The sequence below is a fragment of the Ovis aries genome, chromosome 18 (assembly GCF_016772045.2).
Source record: "Ovis aries strain OAR_USU_Benz2616 breed Rambouillet chromosome 18, ARS-UI_Ramb_v3.0, whole genome shotgun sequence".
NCBI lineage: Eukaryota > Metazoa > Chordata > Mammalia > Artiodactyla > Bovidae > Ovis > Ovis aries.
In genome coordinates this window covers 9,945,395-9,962,978 of record NC_056071.1, presented here as the reverse complement: position 1 = coordinate 9,962,978, position 17,584 = coordinate 9,945,395, and the positions used below count along the sequence as shown (strand labels likewise).

Genomic DNA, 17,584 nt, shown 5'->3' with positions numbered 1-17,584 from the left:
GTATATGTTTAGAGTGGCCGGAGGAGGATCTGTTTAGAGTCTTGAGTTTGGTTTAAGTTTATAGCATTTAAAGAAAGTTTTTCTTTTCACGCTGAGTTAGAACAAAAGATCTTTGCTGCGACTGAATTGGACAAAAGACTAGGGCTGGGACCCAGCGAGTGCGTTCTGTGTGAAATTGACGAGATCTTTTTTAAAAAGCTGCTAAACATGGCGACTCTTTCCCTTTAAGTGTCTCTTTTTCCTTGCTTTTTTTTTTCCTCCCCCCCCCCCCGCCCCCATCTGATCTGAGCTCGCTTTATTTCTTTTCCCAACCCCGCTGCCCCTCCTCCTGTTGGTGCTCGGGGATGGGGGGTGTGTGAGAGAACCCAGTTAGACGCGGAATGCAACAATGGTCCGAGGAGAGAGAGAGAGAAAGGGGCGACCGCTGCTTCTCGCCACTTTCAAACAAACCCGGGGGCAGACCGAGCTGGGGAGGGGAGTGGTGATGGTGGTGGAGGGGGGGTGGGTTGCGGAATCCTAGCCCGTGCGCTCGGCTCGCGGTCGCCCGGCCTCGGCCCTTCAGCAGCGAGTTCTCGCCAGGGGCCGGGGCTCAAAGTTCGCAGGCTGCGCCCGGGGCCGGCCCCGCGGAGACGGGATGCCGGAGCGAGCATCCGGCTGGCCGCCGGGCCGGGGGCCGGGAGCAGCCGCAGGAGCGGTGCCCCCCGGCCCGCCGACGCGCGGCGGGGCCCGGTCCGCGCCCCCCGGAAGGCCCGGGGTGCCGGGCGCGCCGGGCCGCCCTCCCGGGACGCGCGTGAGGCGGCGGGCGGCGCGCGGGGGGCGCGCGCGCGTGCGAAACTCGGCCGCGAAGCCCCGCTCCTGACTGGGTCCTGTGAGCGGAGCCAACATGGCGTCTCCCAGCGCGCCGCGAGCGCCGGGCTGCCAGGCGCGGCGGGGCCGGCTAATGGGAAACACATTGGGTATCCGAAAGAAGGAAAAAAAAAAGGGGGGGGGCGGCTAAAGGCCGCTGCTTCTGCAGGCATAGAGCTCCCTTTTCAAACTCTCCCCGGCGAGCAAGTGCGGGCCTCGGTGCTGCCTGTCGTCAGAGCGGCAGGACTGCGAGGGGACACGCTGGTGACGCGGTGGCCCCCTTCTCCGTCCGCCCCCCGCCCCTCACGAGCAGGAGAGGTTATTCCAGGTCTGCCCCCTCAGCAAGAACCGAGTGAGAGAAAGTCGGCCTCCACAACCGCTGGTCTTATGAGTGGTGGAGGGGGAGGGGGCGAGGCCATAGGAACAGACCTCGGTCAGTCGTCGCGCTCGTTAATGTCGGGGCTGCAGCTGGGGGGTCGTCCCGCGAGCCCCTCCGAGTTGTTGGGGTGGGGGGGTGGGATGGTGGAGCGTGGGGACCGGTCGGCCATGCCCCCTGCAGGACTTGGGCACAGCTAACTTGCTTCTTCCGGGGCAAACTTGGAGGAAAGGGGGCTCTCCTGGTGGGGGGCTGCCTGGGGGCGCGCAGGGGCTGAGGGCGGGCTCTGGGCGCGGGGGCGGGGGTCGCAGGCGCTAGAAGCGCGGGAGCCGGCGTGGACGGCGCCCCTGACAGGAGCGCTTCTGCAGTAGAGGGGATCTCTTTTATCGAACCAGGTTTGAGAGCAGGGGAGGTCGGCCGTGGGACAGATCCGGCCGCCCATAGAGGGTCTCCTGAGGGCCTCTTCAGAGACTAGCTTGGGCCCGGGCTGAGCTCTCCGCCGACGGGGGGAATCGCCCCTGAACGTCCCACTGTAGCTCCAGCCCAGGCCTGGAGACCCTTACCCTCAGCCTCCTGGGAGGGGAGGGAGGTTACTCTCTGAATTCCGGGCCTCGTCAAGATTTATTGAAGTTAGGTTTAAAAAACGTGCTTCAGATGATTTTTTCCCATTTTCTCAGATTTCAAAGGCTCCCTGCAGTGCGGCTGCCTAATTAATGGTGAAATTCAACTAAATCTAATTATGCAGTAATTTTAAAGCAGTTAGTGCTGGGCGTTGGTTTGTAATAGGACCCCAGTTTTTTAAAGTTTGCTTACTGTGTTGGTTTAGGAGAAAGCTATCTTTTGTATGGCAAAGAAAGAGGGGGAAATAGTTTTCCTGCATGAAGGCCTGAGACCGCCCCCCACCCGCTCCATTTCCATCCCCACGTCTATCTATCTCCCTGCCCTTCTCGCTCGCTCTTTTTCCTTCTGCCAAGCTCAAGCTGAAAGGCTGAGCGAGGTGCTAACCCAGCCAGGAGACCCGGTTTCATAGCCAAAGGGGAAAGACCGAATTTTTCACAAGGAGACACAAAGGGACTTGGTATCTGCCCTCCTGGACGCATCCGTAAATGCCCGAAAACAGGGAAGGGACTCTCATCTCTAATAGAGAACAGATTTCCTCTCTTTAACATCCATTGTCATTAAGGGGAAAAGCTGACTCTTGGAGTTATAAATCTTATCGTCCTTCTGATAACAGACTTGTAATAAGTTAGCGTCTTATTCAAAGTGAACTGTAAAACTGCCTCATTTAATATGGCATCTGCGTCATTAAAACTTTTCCATTTTTTTCCCCCTTGCGTCTTGCAGGCCTGGCATTCGGGCAAGCCCCGAGGTGCCTAGAGGGCCTCTGGGGTTGGACCAAGAGGGAGAGAGGTGTGAGAGATGGGCTGCCTGGTTTAGCCTCTGGATCTCAGTCTGGGGGTGAGAGACCCCTGAGGCAGAGAGGACGTGGGTGGGGGGGTTGCTGTGTCCCCCTTTCCCATTCCCCGGAGCAGCCCCCTCGAAATGACGTTCCTTGAAAGAAACATGCTTGTGATTAGCTAAGCAAACACATCTGCTTTCGGAGTTGGGCCTTCGTTAATTAGCTGAACAAAGGGCCGTTTTGCTTTTTACCTTTTGCTGGGGGAGAGTGTGTTATTTCAGGAGTGTCGCGGGCCCTCCTCTTTTCAATTGCAGCCACGACGTTAATTTTATTGGGATTACTGATGGGAAATGAGGTGGCGCAGGCTTCCGAGAGGAAAAGCTTGATCATTACCCCCTCTGGAACTATATTTTTCCACCCAACCTCCTGCTTGCGAGGAGGGGGTGGGGGGCGAACTGCGCAGCAAGTTCGGAGCAATTGGAATCAGGCTCGCCGTCCGCTGATATCGGGTGACAGAGCGTGTGTGGAAGCTGAACTCTGTAATTTGCGCTTCTGTTTCTTTATTAGGCCTGGACAACGAACTAATGAGCTTTGGCCCAGCACAATGTCACTTGTATTTATTTTCTTATGGCAACTTTGAGGTAGCAGAAGTGTTCCTCACCAAGAGCCCGGGAGGGCCAGCAGCCCTGACCGAGGCTGCCCTCGGCCGGGGCTGGTGGCGGCGTCCCCGGGGAGCGAGGAGGCGCGCAGAACTGACGGAGCCGGGGACTGGGCCTTTAGGTGAGGCCCTGGGGCGCTCAGGAAGGGTTAGGCCCTTTGGAGGCCCAGGCATTCCCGCAGGCCAGCTCCCTGAGATCGAGGTCGAGGGCCGTGAGGCTAGCCTGGGGCAGGTCCCCAGGCGGGATGATGGTCAGAGGTGCAGAGGTGGCGTGGCTCCCTCCTGGCGCCGGACGGAGGAGGGCTCCACAGGCCGAGCAGGTCGGGCCAGAGACACCTTGGAGCGAGCGGGGCTCTCCCGCCCCGTGGCCAAGGCGCCGGTCTGCTTTGTGTCGAGGGAGGCCTGGCTCAGCTCTCTGGCTAACTGGTTGGGGGGGGTGGGTGGGGCGAAGGGGACGCTTTAAAGGCGCTTTCGGAATCCTCAAGTGCTGGGGCTTCCCTGCCGCCTCTCCCTGGCTTGTTCCAAGGAGTGTCAGTTGGAGAGGCCTGGGATACAGTCAAGGAGGAGTTGGGGGTTGGGGACCACAGAGGGTCAGCGGAGGCAGCGCGCGAGCATCCCTTGCGCTGCGACTGAGAACACAAGCCCCCCAGGCGGAGCGGGGGGCGGGGTGCGGGGCGAACGGGAGCCCAGGGAACTGCGAGGCGAACGCGGGCTTATCCGCCCCGCAGCCGGAGGCTTCCCGCGGCTCCCGCCTCGCTCCCCGCCAGGCAGCCCCGGCTAATAACGCCCAGGCGCTGTGTCCCCGCCCGCCCCATCTCCCCTCGCCCCATCCTTCTGCTTTTTCTCCCCCCTCCCCACCTCTTCCTTCCTTCCTGCAAACGGGTGTTAACGTGGGTCTTTATGTTCTGTCTATAACTAGGATGTAATCACGCGCCCCATGCCTCTCTCTAAAAGCATTTAATAAATGTCTATTAAAGCGCTACAAATGTAAGATGAATTTAGTGGCGCGGCTGCCTCCCTGAATCTGAACGGTAATGATGGATTTATCAACGGGGATTCGCCTTCAACACAGCAAGGGAGGTTTACTCAGCAAATACGTCGGCGAGCACCCACCCAAATACAATCATTTGACCCCCTGCGGGCATTAGACACCTCACCTCTTCCGCCGCCTGCTTGGGGGTGGGGAGGAGCCTAGGGTCGCCCGGGGCCAGCGCCACCAGGAGGACCAGAGGGGCACCACCCCTCCCCTGGCCTCTTGCCTCTCTTCTAGGCCTGCGGGTCTCGATCTCACTTTTGGGACGAGTGGGGGACCCGGCTTGCAGGTTTGGGCATGGGGAGTGGGTGATGACAGTGTTGGAGCACACGATGAAGTGTGAGCTGTCTTGGTCTGGCCAGGTGACATCAGGGGGCTAAAGCCACCTTTCGCTCCTCTCAGTTTCCAAGAGATAGCAATTGTTCCTGCGAGTGGGCTCTCGAGTACCCAGCTTTTGAGCACATCTTAGGTCCTCAGATTCTTGCTGGGCCCTGGACACCATTCTAGGAGAGGCGGCTCCAGTGTGCCCAGAGTGGGTGCCTGGCGGGCCTGCTGGGCCTGCTGTCCCCAGGCTCCCCAGACCAGCCAAGCCAAAGCAGAGGCGGCTGTTTTCTGAGGTTAGGATGGAGCCCCTAAGCAGGAGGGCAAAACTTCCGAGCGTCTTCCCCTGAACAGATCCAGCTTCTCTCCCACCTGCCCTGGCAGAGCCCACCCTGCCATTTTAAAGTTTCTGTGCCAATGGGTTTTATAGAATTTGGTTTGGACTGTGATCATTAATGCGCACAAACCCCCACTGACCACCACCTCTTTCTGTCTTTTTATCTTTCTTCTGGAGAGAGGAGGAAAAGTGCTGGCCTGTTCCATCAAGCCCGGTTCGCATTTGCTCTGGCCTCTGATTTCTCTTTCTTCTTTGGAAATTTCATTGAGATGTCTCTGTACTCCGCTTGTCAGTTATCTTTGTTCCTTTTAAATAAAGGGCTTTTAAATGGACTTATTGCTCCCAGCGTGGGTTCCTCTCTCTAAATGTTAGAAAATTGTGCCATCTACCCGCTATGCTGAGTACTGTCACACTCGGAGACCTCGGGGACCTCCGGGCCGGCTTCAATGCCGCCGTGTCAGGGGCCGCGGGCGGCTGGAGGAGGGGGCAGCTCACGTGGATTTTTGCAGATTTCCGCCAGCAGCCGGCCCGCGTGGCCACGCCAGGGCCCGGCCCGCCCCGCGCGCCGCCGCCGGCTTCATGACGGCCGCGAACCCGGGACTGCAGCCGATCCCGGAGCACATCGCAGGCGTGGCCGGGGCTCTCCCCTTCTCCCTTCCCTCCTCCGAGATGCCCCGGGCCGGGAAGGGGGGCGCCAGGACTGCCTGTGGACCCGAGCAGCCGCCGGGGGGTCGGGGATGACCGCGGACAATGAGGGGAGGCTGCCGGGGAGGGGCCGCGGGGGGACTTGGCCACGGAGCTTTGGAGCGCTCCTGCCCGCCGCCAGCCCCCCTCTCTGCCTCGAGGAAGCCGGGCCCAGGCCTGCGGAGAGCCACGGCCGCCGACCGGCTTCCCCGCCTCGGTGAGCGAGAGGGGAGCTCGGGCCAGGCAGTTCGCTGGCAACTTTCAGCTCTGTTTTCCCCGGTAGAGATCCTTCTGTAGTCTTCTGGAAGGCCACTCACTACTTGCTTTGCTTCAGGGGAGTGTGGTTTAGCTGAACCGAGTTCGAACAAATCAGATGTCTGACGTGGGGTCTCCTCACCCCGACCCCTCCTCTGCAAAACCACAGGTTCTTTTTGAATGAGTTAAAATGGATTAGCAGTTTAGATTTTATTATGTGGCTACCCGTCTCAGATGCCCCCCCCCACCCTTTTTTTTTTAGCCTATTAAAAGTATTAGCTAAGATTTCCAAGTGTCAGTCGGGTATTTATGCTACTGGAGGTGGGGGGGGGGGGGAATCTGCGATACGGTTTACGACTTTTATTACATGTTTCACACTGTTGGAGAAATGGAGTTTTAAACAACATACAATTAAATCTATATTGCTCTTTGGAGAAGGGCCAAGGAACTCGACAATCAATTAGTTTAGATATTTTGATACTTGTTGCTAAAATCAAAGTGTAAAACTACCACCCCAAGGTAGAGCTGATTCTCCATTTTTCCTAAGGTCATGGAGCTACCACATAGGAAATGGCAGTTGCTTTTTTCCATCCCAGGCTGTTTTTCCTGATTACTCTGCACAGATTGGTCTTTTTTAAAAAATTCAGACTCTTTTCTGTGTTTTTTCTTTCCGTTTCTCTCTCTTACTGCCATCTCACATCTCCTGCCTTGATCAGTTAGGTTTAGTTTTTAAAAAACATTTAATTTGTATTATTTGAAAATGAATTGTCTGCTCACCCTTTCTCTTTATCCCTCTCTCCTTGCCTTGACACTAATAAGGGAAGCCGGTGTGTTTAATAACCACAGTAATATAGTGGTTTCCAGACAAAGACAAAATTCTCTTCTTTATAACCACAACATGATGAGAATAGGGGACTCATCCTTTCTCTCTCTCTCTCTCATACTCCCTTTCTCTTACTCACACTTCTGTCTCTTTCAATAAGCAGTTTAGGAAACAATCTGCATTGAACAGAAACTGCTTCCTTCTTAAAAATGACACCTTTTCCACCTCCCTGGCTCTCTCTGGGCCAATCCCCTTGACTGCCTGGTGGCAGTCTGCCTGTCCTTGGTCCTGGCAGGGGTTGGGGGTGCCTATGGAGACCTGGAGCATCATGAGAAAGTGGGAGGTCCAGCTCACCTGTACCAGGCAGCTGAGGCAGGGCTACTGGCGAGTTCCAGAGGGGAGCTTGCTAATTTATTAGATAGTTCTTACTTCCCCTTGCAGACACCCCAGGTTCTGGAAAGGAGGGGGGTGTCTGAGGTTTTACGCCTGTCCACCCAGCCCACCCCACCGCCACCCACTTCCTCTTCTGCTTTCTAGGCTGGGCAGCTCTTGGCCAGCTTCATGACTGATTTGAAACCCCTGTGGCTCTTGGGATTGCGCAGGCCCGTCCCTGAACGGCCATCTCTACCAGGATGGGGCATCCAGAACCTCCCCGCTTCTCCAAAAGAAAGGCTCTGAACCCAGGGAAGAGATGGGACGGGATGTCATTCGCCTCCCTCCAGAAGCCTTCCCCTTCCTCCTGGGGCGGAGAGGGACCTTTGCCTGGACTCCGCAATGTGGCCTTGCCGCGCCTGGGCCTCTGCTCCCACCCTGCCTTGTGCCCACCCCCATGCCGAGGCCCTAATTGAGAGGAAGGTCTGGGAAGCATTTTCTCTGTGCTAATTTTATATTTCCCCTTTCCCCCTCACAACATTAAACATAATTTTGCGCTGTCAGTGTCACTGAGATTGCGGTTTGTTGACGTCTCTACTTGGAAACACGACCCCTCCGCCTCCAACGGGGAGTCCTCCCTGCGTAGCCTCTGGGAGGCCGCTTCTCCACCGAGGCTTTCAGGGTTTCTGGAACACCCTGAGAGAGAAAGAGAGAGACTGCGATAAAGGCCATAAGGGTCCCTACCAGAACCCCGCAATCATTTCAAATCCCCTCTCCCTGTGATAGCAGGAGCCAATGTGTTTTTGATGTGCGTTTGGTTGTTGGCTTGTTTGTTTAATAAAATCCCTGTGTGTGTGTGTGTTTTACTGTCTCAGTGTCTGTGACGTGTAACCACAGCCACTCCACTTAAAAAATTTCCCTTTGAATTTCTTTTCAGTTGGTCTGTTTTAGTCTGTCCTCTGCAACTTCTTTCTGTTCTCCATCCCTGCCCCCTCCCTCCCCAAAATATTTCCTTGGCCTGAGCAATAATCCTCTGGCCCACCGGCCACGTTCCTGGAGATAAAAAATCCATTTATCCCTTCTGTTGCTTCACCGAAGCCCAGTTATCCAGGGTTTTTGGCGACAGAAGGGAGCAAGAGAGAGGAAGCTACTTCTTACTTTGCAGGCCCTGCTTCTTTCTTTCCTGTGCCAGCCTGGAGGGGCTTGGGACTTAAGCAGATGCACCTAGGGTCTGCAGGTTTGCTCTTCATGCCTGGCTGTGGTTCTGGTGGCTTCTCCTGTTTTCCTTTTCTTTGAAGGAGCTGCTAGCTACTCTGCCCTCTCCACAGCAGTGTTTCCGCGCCTGTGTGCACCAAGGCTGGTGGGTTTCAGGGCGATTATCTCATTTCGCTGGTGCAGAGCGAAGCGGCTCGCAGCCCCTGGGTCAGGCATTCAGCAGAGGGCCCATGTCACAGACCCAACCCAAAGGTTAATTTTCTCTCATTAGCATGTCCATAGTTTGCTTACAGCCCAGGAGCTCGGGTCCTCAGTGTGTCACCTCCCGGCTCCCCTCTAGAAGTCTCTGGCACCTTGGCTCTCTCTTCTGGACCTTCCTTCACAACCTCACGTTCTGCCAGGTTCCTATTGGGTTCATGGACTCTAATCTCTGAAAACCCATCTCATCCATTTTCAGACAGTTTGCCTATTTTCATCCTGAAGCCCCTATCTTCCATCCGCCCCTCTTTGCCCCCCCCCTTTCCTCTATGCACCTCATTTACAAACGGATTCTGCTTTATTTGAATTAGTTCACGTCTCCTCTTTTACTTTCTCCCCTCCCCTTATCCTTTCATTCAGGGCTAGTAAAAGCAAAAGATACAAAATGGCAAAGTTCAGCTGCCTGTTTCTTGGGGGGAGCCAGCCACCCCAGCCACCTAGAAAGAAGTTGAAGGTTTGTAAGGACAGAAGAAACAACAAAGAAAAGAGAATTGCATTTGCGGCTTAAGTGGGCGAGTGTGTTTGTGTGTCTATATCTGTGTGTGTGTTTTTCAGATTTCTTTGAACTGCTTTTGTGCTGACTCGACAGAGACATTTGCCGAAGCTAGTCACGGTATAGGAACTTTGAGTTAACCTCTTATATCAAATGAATCTTTTCATTTAGAGACCAATAAATCTCAGTCTCTAGCTACCTTGTGTAGACTCAGCCTGAGCTCAATGAGACAAGACTGGGGCTTATAATAAAGACCAGATAAAGTTTGCCAAAGTTTTTTTTTTTCTCTCTCTTCCCCCTCTCCATTTTTTTTTTTTTAAACTAGCCTGAAAAAAAATCCCCCATCTAACAAATAAAACTTCAGGGAAGTAGCAGCTTTTCCTCAGCAGAAGGTTGGGGATTTCTTTACCTTCTAGCAGCAAGCCTGTTGACTGAAGTGGTTTTCCAAGCTCAGACACTGAAATGATTTATAGTTTTTCAACAAGTCATTATTTTGGTGTGTTGTTTAGGTGGGGTTGAGACAATCTAATAATCAACGTAAGATGGGGGGAGGGGATTGTCAGTGACCGAGAGGAGAGTTAACATCAGAAACATGAAAGCCAGTCCGGTCTCCAGGGATAGAATTTGGGAAAGAGCCTGCACACGTCTGCTCCTGGGCTATAAAGAAATACATTGTTAACAACAACAAAACAGACAATGCCCTGAGCTCTGCCTTGATTCAGAGCTGAGCTACTTTCAAGATTTTTTAGCAGCACTGTTCATTTTGATGGGGTTTCTGGGCCATTTGAAATTCAACCTTTAGCCAGCCTGCTCATGGGGTATGGTTACAGAATTCATTTTCTGATTTACTATCCCTCCTCCTGTATTTTCTTTATTTCCTGATGGCCTCCCATGGGGCTAATCTTTTTTTTCCCCCCTTTTCTTTTATATTATCCAGTTTTGTTCTCCCCACAAACGACTCAGTGTTTTCCCTGTTTCTAGTGATCACTCATTTGCTTCCTTTTTCTCTTTCCTTCCTTAAGAGGAAAATAAAGAGTCTGGGAGGGGGATTTCCAAATCATTCCTAAGTGTTATTAATTACTGCTACAAGGCAGGTGATTCTTAACTAATAACAAAGTTGTAAATTACCCCTGACTTTCAAATATTTCTCATTTGTCAGCTCTGATTGATTTGATTAATATTCCATCCTTTGGAATAATTTTAGCCGCACTTACAATCAGCTCTACTCATGAAGCAGGGAGCAAATCATCACACTCTCACAGCACCTCGCCTCTCTGCTTTTACTTTTCAAGTTAAGTTTTGGTTTCCATCCTGAGGTCCATGATTCTGACTGGAGAGCAATGCTGGAAAAGCTCATAGGCAGTTAAACTGCAGAAATGGAGTGGATGGGGGGGACGGTATCTGCATATGTTCAGTGATTTATGTGTAATTTTGAAAACATTGTTGAGGAAATTAATTTTATTGAGACAACCAAACAGTTTCATTTCCTAGTTCTCCTAAACATTTTTCCCCTCCAGATTCAGGCTGAAGGGATGGATTTCCATAGGATTCCTAAACACAGGACATTCACCCAGGCCAAGGCCAATTTCTCCTTATTTTCCTTTTCTCAGAAAGAACTGGTCTACTCCCAGTCCACCCAATCAGAGATGGGGATTGCTGCTAAGGGGAAAAGGTGTACGCTGAGCGTTGGGGGTCAAAAAGGTCAAAAGGGCTGCCCAGAAGAGAGCACCCTGAAAACCCCATCCTTTGGGAAGGGGGTTTGTATTTTCCAAAAGTCCTTTTCCCTTCCATCATCATATTCAGAACGCAATTTTTGACGCTATCAATACCCGCTGCCTCCAATACCTCCGGAGTTTTCATCTTAATTATATTATTAAGTGAAGTACTGTGCTGTCAGGGAATTGAACATGATTTATGACATCTGCCTATTAAAGGATCGATTGTGAATATCGCTACTATCATCTATCAATATTCTTAGGCCGGGGGTATTTCTCGCTCCACGGTTGTTACTTGTAATACCAAAATGATAGACTGCAGGATAAGACTATTTCTTCTTCGCAGGACGAGCTTTCCAGGTGCGGCGGTGAGTCAGCGTGGGGAGATCGGAAGCTCAGCGCGCCCCACCATGTCTCGCACCCAGAGAGGGTTTAAAGTTTGTTTTGTTTTTCTTAATGTGAATTTTCCCTCGGGTCTAGTAGAAGAAGCTAGAGTCGTTTTTAGAGAAAGAAGTAACCTCTACTGGTGGATATCAGGAGCCGGTGTTTCCGAGCTGCCAGGTGATTCGCAATGAGACCAGAAGCCAAAAAAGAAAAAAAAGCGCGAATAGGGGCCCCTTTTATAGGAGGGTGGCTGGGTGGGGGCAATCGGGGCGGGCGGGGGCAGACTGGATATTTTTGGAGCAGGTACTCGGGTCGTGCCGATGCCCTGGGCCTCGGAGGTGTTTGGTTTCTGGGATCAGTCGGAGCTCTCTACCCCGACCACCCCGACCACCTGCTCCGCCTAGGTGGAGGCGGGTGCGAAACGTGCTCCAGCCGAGCCTGTACGCGGAGGCCTTTTGTCTGCAGACAGAGCGCAGCGTCTGTTTTCTTCCACCCTTGCGGGGCACGGCAGGGGTCACCGGCGAGTCTCAGCCCCTGGTTTGGGGGGGTAGGAAGGGGAGGCCGTGCAGGAGGAAGCCAGAGCCCTCTTCCCCGGAGCCGCCTGGGAGCGGAGGCCGGGGCGCCCCGGCGGGGTGGTGCGTGGAGAGCGGCCGGGCCTGCGCCCAGCTCCGGCCCCGGGGCGCCCCTGGGGCCGCGAGGAAGGCGGCGGCCTCGGAGCCGGTGCAGTGCCCGCGGCCCCGCCGGGGAGGCGCACCTCCCTCGGAGCGCCGCCGCGCCCGGGGCCTGGACGGCGGGAGGAGGCCTCGGGCCTGGTTGCGGGCCTGGTCTCGGCGCGCCCTGCGCTCGCCCGGCCCTCGCGAGGCCTTCGCTCTCCTCACTGCCCAGTCTCCTTGCCTCCTGAATTCCAGCAGGAAGAAGCGGGCACATCAGTGGAACTCCTAGTCCTCCTCTCCGGCCGGAGGTTGGGGGCCCCGCACAGTGCGTGGCCGCGCGAGGCCGGCCGGATGTGGGAGGACCACAGGCAGGGCGGGAGACTGGCTGGGCCCGGGGCCTGGCTGCCCCGCGCGACCCCTCTCAGGCAGAAGACGCCTTGCGAGGCAGGAACCTCTCATCCACCGCCACGGGCTCCCACCTCCCTAGCTACCTACTTGCTCCCTCCCTCTGGGCCCCCCAGCTCTGCGGCCTACCCCTGACCCCTGAGGGGTGTCCCAGGGGAGGACACAGTGTAAATGTGTGGACACACTCAGTAAATGTTAGCTGTGCTCTTAGCATTATCAGGCGCTTCTGGTTCCTCCGTGAGCAGCACCTCTCTAATACACGTTTATTCCGGATCAACCACAGCACAGCCGCGGTTCCCCAGCCCCCAATTCGTACCCAGATGCCCAACAGCTGCTTCTGGCCCCTCTGAGCCCAGAGCCACAGCCCTCCACTCCTAACACACGGGAAGAACACCCGGGGACCTCCGCCCTTCCTCCCTCTCGGAGAGTGCTTGTCCAGGTCTGAACCACAGTGAACCCGACACTGAGGCCCGAACCATGTGTTACCCGGTTTCTTCTGAGCTCTGCCCGGGTCAGCGCCAGGAGATGGGAACTTCTATTAAATAAGAACTTGCTGGGAAAGATTGGGGGGAGGGCGATTTTTAAAGCAAACAAGAAAAAATGACGACCTTCAGTGTGGGGTTTGGGGGGAGCAGGGCAGGCCGAGACAGGAGCAATAATAGCTGAGTCAGAAGCACCGGAAGGACACCCTTTTCTTCCAGAAACACATTCTTGGGTAAGCCTTTCATAGGCCTGGGCTGAGCTAGCTGTCGGAGACCTGCCACTAAATATACACACGACACCTTCAGGCCGGATTTCATCTTACGACCTCAATTAAATATCACCCCGCCTTCCTGATTCTTATTATCAATAATACCTCTAATATTCTTGTTATTTTGCAAACGACGTTTCGGCGGCGGATGTCCCCTGGAACTGCAGCGGGAGCCACGCCCAGGAGGGCGCTCACCTGCTGCGCGGACCCCGGGACTTTGCCCCATCCGCGTCCCTTGCCTCCTCCCCACTCCACCTAGGCTGATGGATATCCTTGGATGTGGAGCCCTTTAAAAATGACAAATGCCTTGTCAATACAGACCATCCCTCCCCTCCTGCTTTCTCATCTTTTTTTTTTTTTTTTTTTTTTTTCCGGAGCGAGGATGGACCCAGGCGCAAGCCCAGCGGCGCGGATTACACGGCCTGCGTTGTACCGTAATCGCCAAAACCTTGGCCTGATTTACAGCTAATAGATCTCAAGCGAGGGAGTCGGGAAGAAATCAGTGGCCTAAGGAGCTAGATTGGGGCTTTGGAGGGATCGGAAATTAAGGGACTGGAAGGAGGATGTGATTCACATTATTCACCGCTCCCCGCAACACACACACAGACACACAGACAGACAGACACAGACAGACAGACACACACACACAGAGACACACACACACACAGGACCAGGCGCCTCCCGGCTCGGCCTTCGCGGATGCGGCCCTCGGTTCTCCGCGGCCTGTGTCCCTGTCGCTCGCTTCCCTCGGTCGGGACCACACTGAGTGTCAGGGGCGCCTGCGATGCCCTCAGACCCCTCGGCCTCCTCCCGGCTTCTCCCAGCCCCCGGGAGGAGGCGCTGGCGCCCGGGTCGGCCTCTGGTCCCTCCCCGTCAGCGTCCCCGGAGCCCCCATTCACAAAGCCGCGCTTGGAGGAGGCGACACACACACACACACACACACACACACACACACACACACACACACCGAAGAGGGGAGCTTGATCTTGTCTCATTGGTGTCTCGGGCCTGAAAGGAAAATCGTTTGGGTAAACAGCCAAGCTTCCAGGCTTAGCGCCCGGCTCCCGCCCCCGCCCCCGCCCCTCGTCCCCCCGCCTCCCCCACTCCCCTTCCACCCCGCCCGCCACCCACACTCCGCTTCGCAGCTGGGCCCCGAGCGAGCTCCACGCCGCCGGCCGGGAGTCCGGGGCTCACGGGTTCAAAGGGCCGCGGCCCCGAGGGGATGCCCTCCTCGCTGTGCCCCGGGGGGCAGAAGCGGACCGCAGGGCTGTGGGACCGGCCCGGGCCACGGTAGGAACCTCGAAACCTCCCGCTTCCCTAAGTAGAGCGGGTCTCGGGGGAGGGCGCCGGGGAGTTCCGAGCCCGTAGAGACTGTTTGGCCAAGACCGAGCGGAGGCTGAGCCCCGGGCCCGGACGGGCCGTCCTGGGCAGGTGTGCAAGTGTGCACAACCGCGGGCGAGGGCAGTGAGCCTCCGCAGGCCCCGTAGCGGTCCACGCACTGTGGGGTGATTACCGGGTCCCCACCTCCCTCCAAGCGGGGCGGCTCCTGGAAAAGCATTTAATCTGATATTAAGGGTTTTCCGAAGTGTGATTCTTTCCAAAGGAGAGTTCTTCACTTAAATGACTGTAAACATAATTAATAGTTATTTAACTTGCAAAAAAAGAAAAAAAGAAAGCAACCTTTATGGTGTTTAAAAGGATATTGCTCTCTCTCTAGTTCACACTCTTAAAATCTCGAACTCTGAAAATATCCTGATGAGATTATTAGACTTGATTATATGGTGGCACCCCCTCCCCTTTCCTCTAATGAAATTCCTCTCTCTCCTGCCTTCCTATCTTTCTCTCTGTGTGTCTCTTCTCCTGCTCCCAGCCTCAATCTCTCTCTAATCCAGGAGTCATTAGCAACACCCTCTGGCTACATGTTTTGCATCAGTGAAACACTGTGACATAGTTGTAATACAAACTCTGCCGCCTTGCACTGCATCTTGCGGTAGGAAGTGTAATAGCAATAAAAATCATTTTTCATCTCCAGGCATTATTCGGAGAGGGGGGGAGAAAATCTGAATGTGAGAAGCTGAGGGGGAGGAGAGAAAAATGAAGAGAGGGAAGATAAGGAGGGAAGGAGAAAGAAGAAAAAGCTTTCCAGTTTAGAGACTTCTCAGAACTAGAGGCACACAGATTCAAGCCTATCATTTTCTCTGCTTTCTCCTCGTCTGTTTTCATCCTTGTGCCTCGGTGGACCCCTGAACCCTGATCGGAATTGTCTCCTAGTTCCCAGGGTCTCTCAGCTACTCCTTTCTGCCCCAACGTAGCATCCCTTCTGGTGAGGAAGCCCCAGAACTCCCAGAGGCTGGGCCACCCTTTCTCAGCTGGCTGGGGTGAGGAATCCTCATTCAAGTCCTGCTAGGAAATTGGGGCCTCTTTCCCATCGGGTCTCTCAGGAATCTTTCCTGGCTTGATGGAGAAAGAACCACCACCCAGCAAGCCAACGTGGCTATTTTCCTGATGCAGCCCTATAATTTTCGAGCAAGGGCCCTCAGAGAGCCCCCTAATCTTCACTGAGGAGTGCTGGTTACAGGGAGAAGGAACATTCCCTCCTTGCTTGCCAGCCCTTAGAGAACTCACCCTGCCAACTCAGGGAGGGCAGAGTTTCCGGGTAAGGCTCTCCATGTTGCCTTTGCTCAGGCAGGGAAATGCCAGGGCTCACCTACCACCACAGGCACAGTGTCCCCCCACTCTGTAGTCCCCAGTCCAACCATCATTCTATGTGGGAGCCACCAAGTTCCTTTAAACAAAAACAAACTTGCAGTCAGAACTAAATTAGAGAAAGGTTCTGTACCTGCCTCAAAAGAAAGAAACCACACAAATCTTCACAGGACCCTAAAGTAGATACTCTCTACTTTTAACACACAAAAAAATCTTGTTTTGTGAAATATTTCACTAATCACCCTGTGTCTGGGGCAGTGTGCTTTAAAACAACAAATTCAACAAGTACACATATAACTAAGTTAAAATTTCTGTGTATTTTTAGTCGTGTGAGCTTAAGAGTAGGACAAAACAGTTATGTTACCAACCAGATAAAATGTCAAACTTGCACCTTGAAGAGAAACGCTGCATGATTTGTACTTCTTGACTTTCCTGTTCTCACTGGGCTACAGGTGTACAAGTTAGGGGCGGCATTTTGTGGTTATCAGCAGAGCTGAAGGTTGGGGGGGAGGGGACAAGGTCCCCAGTAGGCTGGCGACAGGCATGGCACAGCCCCTCTTTATGTCCATCTGATGAGAATGAGTGGATATGGGTGGAAATCGTAATTGGGAAGGTCTGACTTCATAAGCACCCGCCTCCTGGGAGATATTCGCAGCCGCCACAGCTGAGTGGCCCTGGAACACACGACGGCCCAAATCCGTGTCCTCCAGGAAGACCCCGCTCATTTATTTTATGTTTCCTATGAAAGCAGCATCACCACTTAGACTCGGTGATGCTGTGGCTGTATATTTGCTCCCCTTTCTCCTATGATCTGCCCTTTCGCCCAGTACAGACATTGTGGGGTATGTTGGTCACAGATCGGTGGAAAGAAGGCCTGTGCGTTTCGGCCTGTCTTCAAGTTTAGATGATGCAAGGAAAACTCTTGACGGTCCAGTGAGGCGGGAGGCTGCGCGGGGCTGCCGAGGAGTTCCCGTTTCCGCAGCGAGGTGGCGCTCCAGGGCGCGGCAGAGCGCCCGGCCGTCCGCGCCGAGCGCCGCGGCCTCGCTCCCGCAGAGACCGCGGCCTGCGAGCGTCACGCCCGCCGCCTCCCTTTCGCCTCGGCGCCCAAAGGCGGGGAGCGCTCAGACCCGCTCGGCGCGCTGCTTCTCGGGGTGGGCGGAGGCCCAGGGCGGCGACCGCGAAGCTGGCGGGGTCGCGGAGCGCGGCGGGGGCCCACCGGGGCGCGTTTAGGGCGCCGTGGTCCCGGGAGCCTGCGAAGTTGTATTCGCAGCGGGACCCGGGCGGGGCCGGAGCTGCGGCGCAGGGTCCGCTGGCCCGGTGAGCGCGCGCGGGGTCAGCCCCGGCCCGGACACTGCGGAGGGTTAGGCAGCTCCTCCCCGGGCTCGGGAGCCTTCCTTCTTTTTTTCTTTTTCTTCTTCATTTACACACATACATATATTTAAAGAAAAAAAAATACAGGAAAAAAAAAAATCTAATGCACTCCTTATTGGTTTGTCCCCAAACTAGGCAGTCTTCCAGTTTGATAGGTTTTTCTTTTTTCTTTCTTTTCCTTCCCCCCGCCTTTTTTAAAAAACTTTAACCCCCTGTGGTGTCCCCCCCCTTCTGTTCCCCCCCCCCCAACCTATTATACTTCTGAGAGCTGGTTCCTTGTGGGTTGGTGGGTGAGAGAGAGATTAACACTAGCTCCAGAAGACCCAGCATTGGGCAAATGACAGCAGAATGGCAGAATAAACTACTTCAAATTACTTAACTATTTCCATCCACACGATTTCGTTTCCACACTTGCCTTCAGGGGGTATCTCACAGCTCTAAGTCAAAGACGACGGGCAGGAAATGCCTTTTACCCTGTCACACTCAACCTGCGTGGGGCCTATTAGAACCAGTTTGGAAACAATGTCAG

The 17,584-nt window shown here is 54.6% G+C and overlaps 1 long non-coding RNA gene across 4 annotated transcripts in view; it reads left to right on the top strand.

Moving 5' to 3' along the window:
- Positions 1 to 14,114: 14,114 nt before the first annotated feature.
- LOC105603042 (uncharacterized) overlaps positions 14,115 to 17,584 on the top strand; it is a 41,985-nt gene continuing 38,515 nt past the window's right edge. For all 4 annotated transcript variants that reach the window (XR_009597313.1, XR_001021938.4, XR_006056793.2 and 1 more), the window contains exon 1: positions 14,115 to 14,268. This is a non-coding gene — a long non-coding RNA (uncharacterized LOC105603042). The remainder of the gene's footprint in view (positions 14,269 to 17,584) is intronic.